Genomic DNA, 16,030 nt, shown 5'->3' with positions numbered 1-16,030 from the left:
TTAAAACAATGCATTTAATGAACAAATATCTTCAGTATTGTCTATTATACAAAAACGTAATACAAATTGGAGGTGCAACATTGAGAGCCATTTTCTAATCGAAACCTAGAAATTCATAAATATAGAAATGGACACAATGCAAATATATTTCCTTACATATTAAGTGAGATACATTGTTGCATTAGAGGTCACACAAGCAATTAGAAGGGTGGCTGTCTGCAGAGTGTTGACTGATCCTAGAAGCTGAAATGGTTTCACAAAAAATATACATTGTCAAATACATGTGAAGTTTTTGTTTAAGGTAATACGTCCATCATTTGCAAGATCTGATCATTTGACTAATTTAATGCCATGTCATAACAAAATATTCATGAGACTGTTACAATAGGTGGACAATTACATCCAAACCTTAACCTGACAGGTTAGTAGGCAGTAGGCTGCATGATTAGACTACATCGGGTTTTGCTTCTAGTCAGTAACCATAGAAACCTTTAGAAAGGGATTTATTATGTACAGTGTTTTTGAGGTTTATTTTGCTAGAGGCAATGCTGCTGTTGCATATAAAGATGTTGCACAATGTAGATTAATTTGTCGCATGTATATATATATATATACAGACGTGGACAAAATTGTTGGTACCCTTTGGTCAATGAAAGAAAAAGTCACAATGGTCACAGAAATAACTTTAATCTGACAAAAGTAATAATAAATTAAAATTCTATAAATGTTAACCAATGAAAGTCAGACATTGTTTTTCAACCATGCTTCAACAGAATTATGTAAAAAAATAAACTCATGAAACAGGCATGGACAAAAATGATGGTACCCCTAGAAAACACAGAACATAATGTGACCAAAGGGACATGTTAATTCAAGGTGTGTCCACTAATTAGCATCACAGGTGTCTACAACCTTGTAATCAGCCATTGGGCCTATATATATGGCTCCAGGTAATCACTGTGTTGTTTGGTGATATGGTGTGTACCACACTCGACATGGACCAGAGGAAGCAAAGGAAAGAGCTGTCTCAAGAGATCAGAAAGAAAATTATAGACAAGCATGTTAAAGGTAAAGGCTATAAGACCATCTCCAAGCAACTAGATGTTCCTGTGAGTACAGTTGCACATATTATTCATAAGTTTAAGATCCATGGGACTGTAGCCAACCTCCCTGGACGTGGCCGCAGGAGGAAAATTGATGACAAATCTAAGAGACGGATAATCCGAATGGTAACAAAAGAGCCTAGAAAGACTTCTAAAGAGATTCAAGGTGAACTTCATGCTCAAGGAACATCAGTGTCAGATCGCACCATCCGTCGTTGTTTGAGCCAAAGTGGACTACATGGGAGACGACCAAGGAGGACACCATTGTTGAAAACGAATCATAAAAAAGCAAGACTGGAATATGCCAAACTACATGTTGACAAGCCACAAAGCTTCTGGGAGAATGTCCTGTGGACAGATGAGACAAAAATCGAAGTTTTTGCCAAGGCACATCAGCTGTATGTTCACAGACGAAAAAATGAAGCATATCAAGAAAAGAACACTGTCCCTACTGTGAAACATGGAGGAGGCTCTGTTATGTTCTGGGGCTGCTTTGCTGCGTCTGGCACAGGGTGTCTTGAATCTGTGCAGGGTACAATGAAATCTCAAGACTATCAAGGAATTCTAGAGAGAAATGTACTAGCCAGTGTCAGAAAGCTTGGTCTCAGTCGCAGGTCATGGGTCTTGCAACAGGACAATGACCCAAAACACACCGCTAAAAACACCCAAGAATGGCTAAGAGGAAAAAATTGGACTATTCTAAAGTGGCCTTCTATGAGCCCTGACCTCAATCCTATTGAGCATCTTTGGAAGGAGCTGAAACATGCAGTCTGGAAAAGGCACCCTTCAAACCGGACACAACTGGAGCAGTTTGCTCATGAGGAGTGGGCCAAAATACCTGCTGAGAGGTGCAGATGTCTCATTGACAGTTACAGGAAGCGTTTGATTGCAGTGATTGCCTCAAAAGGTTGCGCAACAAAATATTAAGTTAGGGGTACCATCATTTTTGTCCATGCCTGTTTCATGAGTTTATTTTTTTACATAATTCTGTTGAAGCATGGTTGAAAAACAATGTCTGACTTTCATTGGTTAACATTTATAGAATTTTAATTTATTATTACTTTTGTCAGATTAAAGTTATTTCTGTGACCATTGTGACTTTTTCTTTCATTGACCAAAGGGTACCAACAATTTTGTCCACGTCTGTATATATAATTAAAAAAAGGCTCAGCACCTCCAGAGAAAATCGCAGGTGCAAGCTACCAAAGCAACAATGTAGAAAAACGAAAAAAGTAGCAGCACACCACTAAATGCACTAGGAATGGGTGAACAAGTGAATGTGTGAACAGGGTCAAATACATGACGCCTATACTTACTATTAAGCGGAGTAGAAGCTCTTAGCACATATAATTGATCAAAAATATGTCGGGCCCATCTACCAGATGTCAAGGTGGCTTCTCATCAGATGGGACCTACTCTAACACGGAGTGTCCAGTGAGAGAGAGAGAGATGTTTATTCAGCTTTTACACTATCCAGATACTGAAGTACTGAAGTTAGACTGCACAAACATTTTGCAACATTATAAAAACTTCTAAGCACTAATATTTGACAGATGGTTATGGAGGGCTTTCAACCTCTCCTGACATTTCTGTTTTAGTAACTATTTGCATCCCCTATCAATTCTGGAACATCTATTCTAATGAATCTATAGTGTGCCATTCTATTATTATTCCTTCTAGAAGTTATAAATGAATTGCTAACAGTTTGCAATGCAGATTCAGAAGGGTCTTGCCAGTGAGCCGTGTCCCTGCACAGTCTGCCACTGGCAGCACTGATTAAATTATGTCAGACTGTGCAGAACATCCACGCAAATAGTTACACCCATCTGGGCCTTCATTGCAAACTGCCAGCATTTCATTCATAACTTCTAGTGTGTTGACCCAATATAACAATTAACTGGTTAACTTTGGGCTAATCCTAAGGGTACGCACCTGGTTTTCACTCTGTAACCCCTATCAAGGATCTGGCCTTTGTAACATGAGACCTACCAGGCTGGAACAGTCCCAGTGTAATTGGCAGCTGAGCCACAGGAGCCAGAAACACTGGTGCAAAGCACCTAGGGGTCAAGCAATACTTGTAGTCAGTAAACAAGGCAGGGAAGAGTATGTGCAAATCAATGCAACTGATCTGATGTCAGGGCAGGCAGTGGAGTATCAGAGTCAGTAAACAGGCAGATATTTGATACATGGCAGACAATCAGAATTGCACACCTTAACTGGAACCTAAGTTCAGACAATGATTGACAGATCAGCTATTGATTAACAATTAGAAGCAGCTGTGTGCCTGCACACAGAGCAAGAGAGGAGGGAAGTGGCGGTGAAGGCAAAAATGAGAGTAGTGGTAGTTCAATGAATAATGTCCCTTATAGAAGTTGCTGGGCAGCAACGAATATGGGTGGCCTATGTAACATCTAGTATGAACCTTAAAGAAATGGCACAACATAAATGCATAAGAATAGATGCTCCAGAATTGTTATTAGAAGGGGATGCAAATAGTTACTAAAACAGGCATGTCAGGAAAGATGACAGCTCCTCTTTAATACATGGGTTCTGCAACAGATAGGAAATAGTTTGGGTGTAAAATGCAGTAGAAAACAGTGAAAATTCATGAATATTAGTTCTTTATATGAGCTATGTACGCAAAACAGTAGGAGATTTTTAATGAAGACTACACAAAGACTTAAAAATTTCATTTAAGCCATAAAAAAATATATTTATTTTTAAGCCATAATTTTTTTTTATTTGCCATACACTATTTTCAATTATAAAGCACACATTGAAAGTGTAAAAAGAATGTAATAATGTAATTATATTAAAAAGTATGCTAAGGAAATGTGACACACCAAGCTATTTACACATATTACAATTTCAGTCTCATGCTGGAAATCATAAGATGTACAGGATGTATTTGAATATACAGGGGTTGCAGAGGGCACTGATACATGTGTTTAAATATGAATACATATTTGAAAAGGGAAGCTATATATTCACAGTGTTTGTAAGCAGATGTGCTATAAAGTGTGTCCATGATGTCTCCAGCAAATATAGGATACTGTCCCTGGTGACCAATAAAATTGAAAAGTAGAGTTACTTCAATGCATACTGGATTCAAATAACTAATGTTAAGCGAATCGAAGTGAAGCAAATTGGCTTATATCTAAATTTCAGGAAAAATTTGATTTGCCACAAATCCACTCCTCGTGGTAACAAATTATTATTTTTCCCTAAAATGGCAGCTACACATGTTACAAAGTGAAAGTAAGAAGCCCGAGAATGTCATGGCCCATAATACTGTGTAGCCAATCAATCAGCTTATCCCGCCCGGTCTCTGAAAATTTTCTGTGAGCTGAGTATATGGAGAGACATGCCAAGCGCTAGGGACAGTGGTTAACAAAGCTTTTAATGATAGAATATTGGATAGGGACAGTGCAGGGACAGTGTAGAGAGATCATGGGGAGAATTTCTATACACTGTAGGGAGAGCATAGAGAGACTGCAGGACAGTGCAGGCAACATGTAATCACTCTGTGCATCTTGTTCAACTGCTGCACCATTCAGTCTTAATCTGTTCTGTTCCACATAGACTTACTGTGCATCAGACTCTCTGTGATCTGGTGGTCTAATATATAGGCAGATTTTTCTAGTTTATCTTCTGCACCATTTATATTTAATCTGTACTGTTAGACATAGATGCATACTGTGCATCAGACTCAAAGTCAACAGGCAGTCTAATTTATAAGTGTGTTTTTTCTATTTCATCTGCTGCTCCATTTATTTTTAGTATGTTCTGTTATACATGGACTCACAGTGCATCAGGCTCATTGGCAACAAGTGGTCTATTGTATAGGTGCATTTATCTAGTATCCTGTTGATGCATATGTTAATTTTTGGACGAGATCCTACGTATCTAGGCATCCAGCTTGGATCCTTTGGACCTACTGTTCTACCTCCCGAGGGGCAGTCCACGGCCTCGGGGGTGGCCCGTTTAACTGCAAACATGTTGATTCAGTATGTCCATACTTTTCTCAATAGTGGCAGACAGGCTGCTTCCTACTCTTAGACTGGTAACTCGGTCGCCCATCAGGTTCTTTGGAGTATACCTTTTTATATGCAGGCGGTAGCCTTGTAGGAAGGGGGCTTTCATCTTCCAGTAACAATGGTCTCTCCCATTCCACTATTTTCCTGCACACCTTCTCCAGGCTCTTAGTGAGATAGTTTACTTGTTTCATTAATGCCGCCACCACATTGTTACTGGAGCCTGCGTGGCTTGACTGGCTCCAGACGGCCTCACACTGACAGTTTTTGACTGACAGGCCTGAGGTTCAAAGGAGGCCACTGGCCCAAATACTTATGCCCAGCTCCTTAAAGTCCAAAAACGCACAATTGGGGCGTTGGGCCGACAGCATCCTTAACTGGCCCGTTAAATGCTCAGTGTTTGCACCTCAATGAACTGCTCTCTTAGAGTCCGGTCTTGTTCCTCAGCCTCCCGGGGGTCCACTTGGACCACAGCCCACAGGGTCTCTTGCAGGGATAAAGCAAAATCACGGAGTGACTCACCAGGCTGTTGCTTCCTGCTGAAAAATCACATCTTAACTTCGGACACCGTTCTGGCCTCAAACGTGGTGCCGAGGCGATCAAAGATCTGTTCCAGGCTATTATTTTCAGAGCTGGGCCATGACATGACTTCCCCGCGGGCGGCCCCTTCTAGCTGTGCTAAGAGGATCTCCACTTGTTGCTCAGGGGAGATAGGATAGAGCCGGAACAAGGCCAGGATCTGATCTCTAAAGTCTTTTAATTTGTGGGCTTCCCCGGAATAGCACGGGAACCAGGGGGCCTTGAAATAATATGACATGGTCAGTGGCATCAGGCTAGATGCTGCCGCAGCGGCGGGCGCCCTGATCTCAGTGGCAAGCATTTCAGGAGGTACATCGGGGGCCGCCCGTTCCGCTTATTCAGGTGCAGACATTGCATGGTCTCTGGTGGCCACTTCTATAGGTAGACACACGCTGGCCCTTCGCTTGCTTAAGCGTTGCTACGGGTGCCTACGGGGTGGGTATGACCCTTTAAAGAGTGACGGAGTAGGAGTAAGCCGAATCTAAGTTGAACGTACTTCCCTCCCTGGGTTAAGTCTTTTGTTACAAGTGAGGGACCTTCCCCAGTCTCTTTGCAAGGATCTGATCCTCCCCGGTGCCGGTATATAAAGGGGCCAGTGAATACAAAAGTTTTTACTTACTCCGGCGATGCTTGGTCCAAATCTCGCAAGGTATGTGGTTACGTGGTGTCGATATCACACCCGCAGGGTCAGAGGATAGGCGCGGCCTCTCTGAGCTCCGGAATTCAAGGTAGGCGGTATCTTCTTTGCAGACAGGGCGGTGTCTTTCCCTTTTGCAGGCTGGGCGGTACCTTCTCTCCTTTTTCGCGCCAAACAGACACAACGAGGCGCACCAATAATAAATCCAGTCAGTTTTTAGGCTGCCATCTTTTTAAGTATGACGCTGTCTATTCACTGACAGCAAGCGGTGACTAAATAGGCGGCAAAACAGTCCATGCAATACAGGTTTTTCACACAGCGATTATTACAGTTCTTTGGCCCAGCAATTTCAAATAAACAGATGGGGCCTTTTCACTTTATGGGCAAATAACGGCACCCAGTTTATATTCCACAATGGCACAGGAATGATCGGATCCTGTTCGTGACGCCAAAATATGCAGTACGCCGCCCTGCAGGGTATTGCGATGGTGAGGTCACGGTTACTTAGGCAAACGAGGGTTGCTCTTGGTTACTCACAGTTTATGGGAGACCCGGGCAGGCGTACAGCAGTGATGGAGAGGCTGGCACAGGAGACCTCTGGGGCACTCTCGGTGTAAGATTTAAGATTTGTGACGCCAGTGCCTGTAATGGTGGCACACCGATTGATGATAGGAATAATTGAGGAACACGTGGTTGTGGTGAACCAAAACTTCCTTTACTGGAAACAGTTAACTTTGTACAGTCTAGGTTCAGTTCCACATGGCAGTAGCAATAAGAAGCAGGCTTCATACAAATGGCAGGCACAATGTTCTTTGCAAGATACTCAGAGGATTAAGACACTTATAGAACAGGCTGCACCTTTTCCTCAGAAATCCTGTGCACTATTCCTCAGAACTCTTGTCTGTCTTTTTTTTTTTTATTCTGTTTATTTGGAGCAGATTCACCAAAAAGGAAACAAGGCAAGGGTCATGTACCCACATATCACACATTATACATACTTTCCCCACATGGCCTCCAGAGGAAGCCAGGGGGTCACAAACAGTTACATGAGGAACATGAGTTTAGTATACATGAATCTGACTGCATTTTTCAATTTTTTTAAAATTATAAAAGCAAATAGAATCAGAAATAAATAAAGAAAAGATAGGAAAGAGGGGGGAGGGAAAGATATAGGGGGGAGGGGGGGGGAGGCAGGACTATACTGCCAGGGGTCCCAGGGTATTACCTAGAGAAGCTTTAAGATACCATGAGGTATACTGAAAGGGCTTAACCAGTTCCCCAATCTCTGTCGGACTAAAGTGCGCGGCAATAAAAGTACGCCATTTATTAAAGAATTTGGAAGCTGAACCTTCTTTGTGCCTAGACGCTTCAATCCTTTCAAATCCCAAAAGAACTTTCAATTCAGAGATCACAGCGGGAATGTCTGGCATGGCATCTGTGAGCCATCTTTGGAGCAAGACTCTTTTGGCTACTAATAAGACTGAGTGCAACAAAATCGGTATCCGAGTTTGGTTCTCCGGACGGATATAATGGAAGACCAGGGCCTGGGGTTCCATAGACAATTCCACCGACCAGCTCGTCTTAATATAATCAATCACAGCGGCCCAAAATTTGACTACCTCAGGACACGTCCAAATGCCATGCCAGAAATCCGTAGCCGCCAACTTACAATTGGGACAATGTGTGATACGATCCGGAAACTGGGGAGAGGCTGGAAAGTTAAAACCATAGATTGCCCGATGCATCATCCTAAAAAAAGTTTCACGCCAAACCTCACCTATCACACACTGGCGTACCTTACTCCAACCTTCCAGGATCTTTACCCCAATCTCGTCATCCATGGTGATATGTTCCCATTTCTTAAAAAGTGTGGAAACCTTGGCTTTCGTGAAATTTCCTGAAAAGGCCCTATACAGCCTAGAGAGAGAAACTGTTTGGGGGGAGAAACTGAGGATCTCATCGAAGGAATTTTTGGTCGCCTCCCTCGACAAATCACGCAATCTACGTCAACAGAAACCCACAATCTGCATTATTTGCAGGAAATGGGAATCCGGCAGGGCGTATTTTTCCTTCAGTTCTTTTGGAGTCAGACAGCGTTTGTCCCCTAGATGCATCAGATGCTCCGCCCTAGTCAAACCCCTAGATATCCACAGCTCAGGAGGTCTCAAACTAGTTCCTGATGGAAATTCCGGATGACCCCATAACGGCATCCATTTAGAGATTGCATGAGGCAGATTTTCTGTCTTCCTAACCGCCTTCCAGGTTGCTATCGTATCTCTCAATAAAAGCGAAGATTTAATATCCCCAGGTAATGCAGACAGGTTAGAGTGAAGGCACGACACCAAGTTCCATGGGGCAACCAGGTTTTGTTCCACTTCCCTGTTAGAGAAAAGATCAGTATCGTGCACCCAGTCGGATATGTGACGCATAAGATATGCTAGATTGTAACCCCGTATATTCGGGAATTTCACTCCTCCCTCTGGTTTCCATAGCATAAGCTTCGAAAGAGAGATACGAGGGCGCCTGCCAGACCACAAAAACTTGGTAAAAGCCTTATTTAGTGCAGTGACATCAGTATGTTTCAGTAGAATCGGAAGCGTTTGGAGAGGGCAGAGCAGCTTAGAAAAACTCATCATCTTAATGAGCTGGCACCTCCCCAACAGGGATAAGGGAAGTGAATGCCATCTCTCTAGTTCAGATATTATTTTCGTTATGAGGGGAGGATAGTTTAGCGAATATAGTGACCCCGGGAGCTTACCAATTTTGACCCCTAAGTACGTAACCTGTTTCTTAACAACAGATAAAGAGAGACCAACATCCTGCCAAAGCTGCGGTGGGTTAGTGGCGTGTAGCTCTAGAACCTCACTTTTAGACGAGTTTATTTTATATCCCGAGAAGGACCCAAAAAAACTCAGGAACTCCATTAAGGGGCCTAAGTGTCGCTGGGGAGTGTCCATGAAAATCAAAAGATCATCAGCATACAAAGCTAGTTTGACCTCCTTCTTGCCTATGGTAATGCCCGTGTACAAGTCAGAATCCTCTAGAAATCTAGCTAAACGCTCGATGGCTAGGTCAAAAAGAAGGGGGGAAAGCGGACAGCCCTGTCTATTCCCTCTCTGAAGGGGGAAAGCCCGGGACAAAAAAACTCCCGTATGAATGCGTGCCGCTGGGCTAGAATAAAGACCCCTCAAAAAAGTACGGATATCTCCAAAAATCCTGAATTTATCGAGCACCGCCCCCAACCAGTCCCAACGTACTGAATCAAAAGCCTTTTCCGCATCTAAAGCCAACAAAATAGGGGCCCAGGCTGGCTGAGGGCGGCGCCCGACCCAGTCCAATGTTGCCAATACCTTCCTAATATTCGCCACCCCCGACCTCCCTTTAATGAAACCTACTTGGGAAGGGCCTACCAGGGCAGGCATTAAGAGACTCAATCTGTCAGCCAATATTTTAGTCAATATCTTGAGATCCTGATTAATGAGTGAGATCGGGCGATACGAGCCTGGATCTTGTGGGTCCTTATTTGGTTTAAGTATCAGTTTAATGTGGGCAACATTAACATGAGCTGGAAAACAACCTGTGTGCAGAAGATGGTTAAAATAGTCCGTCATCGTGGGGGCAAGGTTTTCTTGTAACACTTTATAAAATTCTCCTGAGAATCCGCCAGGGCCTGGCGCCTTACCGTTATGTAAGGAACGTATTATATGTAGCACTTCCTCAGCAGTTATTTCCACATTTAAAGATCCCTGTTGTTCCTCCGTCAGGTAAGGCAATTTAACGTCTGACAGAAATCGCCTGCCCTTTTCAGGGTCTTCTGGAGTGTCGCTGTAGAGACGCTCATAGTATTTTCCCAGCAAATCATTTATCAACTTCGGATTTGTTTGGCCCACTCCCCCCTCCCCTTTCAGAGCTGTGATGACTGTAGGAGCCCTTCTGCCCCGCGCTAAGTTAGCCAACATTTTGCCTGACTTATTCCCAAATCTGAACAGATCCGTCTGAAACTCCGACCTATACATTGCCTCTCTTTTATCCACCCAAACTTCAAAGGTGTTTCTAGCTGCGATCCAGGCCTCCTTATTCCGAGTGGTGGCCACCCGAAGGAATTGAGTGTATGCCTGTCTAAGGGCCGAGCTAGCCTCCTGATATTGTTTTGCGACCACTTTGCGCAAATTGCTGACATAACTGAGAATTCGACCCCTCAGGACCGCTTTAGCAGTCTCCCAGTGGGTCGAAAGATCTGATGCATCCCGGGGATTGTCACCCTGGAACTCCCACCACCAACCTTGCAGTGTATCTTTAAAGTTGTCGTCTTTGGCCAGAAAAGAAGGAAAGCGCCATAAAAAATCAGTTCCTCTAGGGTAGGTATCCTGCAGGGAAATGGAGATAGGTGAGTGATCGGAAATAAGTAAGTCATGAATTTCAGCGGAGACCACCCTAGATGACATATGCAAGGGAAGGAAAAGATAGTCAATACGAGACCATACATTATGTGCGTGCGAAAAATGCGTATACTCCCTGTCATCGGGGTGTATAGAGCGCCAGGTATCATATAATCCTGTAGAGGTTAATAAGGGAGGTATAACCTTGTCAGAGAGCCTTTGTGAACTGACCATCCCTACATCCCTCTTCCGGTCTTCCAGAACAGATGCGACTGAGTTAAAATCGCCACCCACAATTCTGTTGTGAGTTCCATCCAGATGCAGTCTGTTCTCCAGAAGAGCGTAAAAGGGGGCATTATTATCATTTGGGGCATACACATTATGGATGCTATAAGAAATTCCTCCAATCTCCACCAATAACCTATGCCATCTGCCCTCACTGTCATGAGATTCTGATAATATTTTCCCTGAGAAATTTCTATGTAGTAATGTGAGTACTCCAGCTTTGCGCTCCCTGGCCGAGGATCCGCGCACAGAACCTACCCAGTATTTTTTCATTCGGAAGAAATCTTTATCCTCCAAATGAGTCTCCTGCAGGAGAACTACATCAGGTTGAAGACGCTTCAGGTGGCGCAAAATCTTTGACCGCTTCTGCGGGGAGCATAAACCCTTGACATTCCAGGAGATAATTTTCATTGTAGCTCTGGTACGTACGGATCCCTGAGCAGAGAAAGCCAAGGGAGAGGGGAGGAAGGAAGGAGAAAGGAGGGAGGGAAAAAGAACAAAAAACCCAAGACAAAAACCAATATACGTGCAACCAAATAGCACTGCCTAGATGTGTGGCAGCAGAAGTCAAACCGCTAGGCCAGATACAGCTAGATGGTGACAGCTGTGACTAAATCTAGTTATAGCCTTTCCTTTTTTCCGCCATGGTAGAGCTCTCACATACCTGGCCTAAACAATGGCAATGTGTACGACTGAACAGTAAAGGCGTTAGCGTGGAGCATAGAGCAGAATAACAAAACAACCTTAATCTGAAACAAACTTAGCAGCACTAACAAAATACTGCCCCTCAGGATTGAGTCCCAACCACATTTTGAATTGGGGAATATCAACGCCCCCTTCTGGAGGGCCTTTCTAGACCACTGCGCGAACGGTCATTCCCTCGTCGAACAGCCTGATCCAATGAGTCCTTCAAAGTAGACCGCTGGGGAGAGAGGGGTACATCATGCGGTTCCGAGTCATAATCTCATCTAGGGCCTCCTTTGCCTCAGTGGGGGATCTAAAGGTAATAGTCCCTCCATGTGCTCTGTGAATCTTCAAAACTGCCGGAAAAATAAGCTGAAATCTGATGTCCCTTTGGTAGAGCGCAGTGCAGACTGGGCTGAAAGCCTTGCGTTTCTTCGCCACCTCAGCCGAGAAATCCTCAAACAATAAGATTTTGTGGCCCCTGATAGTTATCTGATGCCGTCTTTTACGAAAACTGCGGAGTAAAGCCACCTTATCATTGAAGTCCAGCAATTTAAAAATAACCTGGCGAGGCCTCCCATCCCCACCGCGGGGAGACTCAGAGTTTGAGTCCCTAGAAAAGCTTCTGTCCGGGCCAATCCTGTGGGCCCTCTCCACTCGACAGAAAAACTTTAGGCCCAGGGCCTCAGGCAATTCTCTCTCACATATATCCAAAAGGTCCAGTTGTTTAATGGATTCAGGCAAACCAACCACCCTCAGGTTATTGCGGCGTGACCTGTTTTCAAGATCATCAACTTTAAACCGCAGGTATTCCAGGTCATGCTGCTGAGATTTCAAAACAGCCTCAGTGTCCCCTGCTTGCTGTTGCAAAGAGCGCAACTCTTTTTCAAGGGCCCCCACTTGTATGCTGGTCTGGTTTACCTCCTCCCTCAGGGAGTTAAATGAGGCCAGTATTGTTGTTTCCAGCGTTTTCTGGATGTCCGGCATTATGCGCATCGCCACTTCAATGGCTAGTTGTTTATAGTCCAACGTGGCCGAGCCACCTAAAGGGGACCCCTCTCCCTGGGTGCTCTGAGAACCCTCCTCCCTGAATAATAGTGGCTGAGTGTCCGCCATTTTTGCCACGCTCTGTGAGGCTGCTAGCTGCGCACCTGTGATCTTCTGCCCGCTCCGGAGGAGATATCTTTCCATCAGCTCCTCGATGCAGGTAAGTGGTGTCAGTCGGACGTCCTTCAGGGTCGGCAAGCAGATCCCTGCGCTGCAAAATGACAAAGGTATTCGGCGATATGCAGGAGCTCTGAGCGCTGCGTCCTCACATGGCGGCGCCGGAACCGGAAGTCTATCACTCTTGTCTGTCTTGATCCCAAGGCCCGTATGCCCTAATGCTGGATTTATCCTTGGTAGAAAACTTCCTCAGGTATATAACCTTGCTTTAAGTAAAATCCTTCTGCCCTTCAGCCCTCAGGTTGGCTGGTTACTTTTCTGCTCTGCACTTTGCTTTGTGGGAACTGCAGGTTTCTCAGGAGGTAAACTCTTCTCCTGGTGGGGCAAATTCTGAGCTGGCTTTAGTCAGGAACCCTCAGGCTGGCTAGTCTGCACTCACTACCCTCCTGGATTAGACTGCCCTGCCTTTTCCTGTCTGGACCTCACTATATATATTCGGGGTTCCCTAGCTCCCTCTACTGTCTAGGAGGAGGAACTACACCCTAACAGGCCTGATACAGGAAATACACAGGATAATCACATAAAACATCATATAGAATACAATGGCCATATTAACCCTTGTGTAGTGCCCACATTTACCTAGTGGGACACTACAGCAGCATGCCAATGAGCCAGCAGGGTGGAAGCTGTGGGAGATCTGGACCAAACGTTCCTGGGTAGATTATCTGCTACTCAGGAGCCTAACTGTCAGGAAACAACTAGCGGTGCACAGGTTAATACAGGCAGCAGCAGGCAGTCATCACAGAGTGTTGGGGGTAAAATGCCATACTCCACAGTGTAGGAATTTTTTATCTAGTCGTTGGAGGACGTAAGGGTGGTGGTATGCAGGATATGTGGGCAGAAGGTGAAGCGCAGCAGGGTGCTAAACTGGCACCATGGCCTTGTGTCAACATATGGAGCATCACAAAGTGGCCTGGGAAAACCGTGACACTAATGTAGTGCTATAGCCTGACCCGCAAGCACTGTATCTCCCAATGGCCCACATGCCTTCTTCAGCAGTCAGGGCTCCTCAACCTCAGCAGAAGAAAGCTGTCATTCCTTGCCTTTGCCTATTGCTCCTGATGCTCCTCCTCCTCACATGTTTATCCAGCAATCGATCACCAAGGTCATTGCAAAGAGACAACTGTAAGCATGCATTCATCCAATGGTGCAGAAACTAAACATGCCCCTGGCCAAGTTGCTGGTACTCCAGTCCCTCCCTTTCCATATCATGGACTGCGGGATGAATGATGTTATTCCACGCCTTCACATCCTAGAGAAGACGCTGATAAATCTGACTGGTGAGGGGACAGAATACATAGCACCTACATCTCATGGCCACCTGAGCCCTGTGGAGGCTAAACTGGCACAGGAGGAGGACGAGGACATAAATGCTCAGGAATTCTATACAGAACTAGGTGTTTTTTTTTACCCAAGTGACAGGAGAGGAGCATGAGGAGCTAGAGAGCAACAACAAAGATGACACAGATAACCCCGACAGACCGTAGCAGTATGCTGTGGATATGGAGGCAGGGAATCCCTCTGAGTCCCTTGCACAAATGGCTAGATGCATGCTGAGTTGTTTGTGTAGTGACAGCCACATTATCACTATTCAGCAAAGGGATGACTACTGGCTGTACACAAAGTTAGACCCTCACTACCGATACAAAATGGGGGCCTTTTTTACACCTTCTGAGAGGGATGAACTCTATCAAGACATTCTTTGTAGTCAGTAGGTTAGATAGTTACATAGCTACATAGTTAATATGGTTAAAAAAAATACATAAGTCCATCAAGTTCAACCAAGGAATAGGTGGGAACGCGAAACCCAGAAGGAATTGAGACTCAGATTTCTACACTTTTCCATAAGCATTAATGTCCTTTACTTTTAAGAATTAATCTAAACCCTATTTTAAAACTGTCCACTGTTCCTGCTGTGACCACATCCTGAGGAAGTCTACTCCACAGATTCACAGTTCTTACAGTAAAGAAGCTTTGACGCTTCTGGAGACTGAACTTTTTCTTCTCCAGTCGGAGACAGTGCCCCCTTGTCTTTTGAGAGTATTTTATATGGAACTGTTTTTCACCCTATTTTTTGTATGGTCAATTTATATATTTGTATAGGTTAATCATGTCTCCCCTTAGACGTCTCTTCTCAAGACTAAATAAATTTAATTATTTTAATCTTTCTTCAAAACTAAGACCCTCCATGACCCTCCATGCACTATTAGTTTAGTTGCTCTCCTCTGTACTTTTCCAGCTGCAGAGCATCCTTTCTATGAACTGGTGCCCAAACCTGGACTGCATATTCCAGATGAGGCTGCACCAACACTTTGTAAAGTGGTAGTATTACATCCTTGCCCCGCGAGTCCATGTCTCTTTTAATGCATGACAATATCCTGGTAGTGTCACGGGGCGCCGGCGATGCGCTTTGCAGCGCAGATGGCACCCCGCCTCTGTCCTAGGTGATGGGGGGACGGGACGGTCCACGGTTCCCCCAGCAACCAGATGAAGCCTGAGCACCAAGCTGGGCACTCGGTGCTCAGCCTTTTGCAGCAGGGCGAGTCATGTGACGCTGGCCACGTCACATGACCCCTGTCACTCAGTATTAAAACAGGCAGCCTGCTGGCCACAGATTACCTGTTATTTCGGTTCCTGCTGTGAATTTGCATTACCTGGCGTACTTACCTTCTGCTATTTCCTGACGATCCTCTGCCTGCTCATTGTGTACTTTGCTGCTCTCCTGGAATTCTGACCCCGGCTTCCTCCAGATGATCCTCTGCTGACTCATTTGGTACTTCTCGACTCTCCTGGTATTTATGACCCCGGCTTCTCCTGATTATACTCTGCTTACTCTATTTGTACTTTGTTGCTCTCCTGGTATTGACTCGGTCCGTTCACGTTCTGTTGTTTGTCTCGTCCGTCCTCCCAGCACTTATTCCAAGCTAGGGATTGCAATACAGTTGTCCCCTGTCATTACGACTTGCGAGGCAAGTAGGCAGTAGGCAGTTTCTAACCTGACGCAGATGATGCAGGAGCTAGGGGAACAATTCTGTTCTTTTGAGTTAGGACAAGGCTCTTCCATCCCTCAGGCCTCCAGTCCAAATATGGAGCCACAGATTAAGC

Source organism: Bufo gargarizans, chromosome 1, assembly GCF_014858855.1.
Source record: "Bufo gargarizans isolate SCDJY-AF-19 chromosome 1, ASM1485885v1, whole genome shotgun sequence".
In the NCBI taxonomy this organism is placed as follows: Eukaryota; Metazoa; Chordata; class Amphibia; order Anura; family Bufonidae; genus Bufo; species Bufo gargarizans.
Note: the sequence above shows the minus strand (reverse complement) of the source record.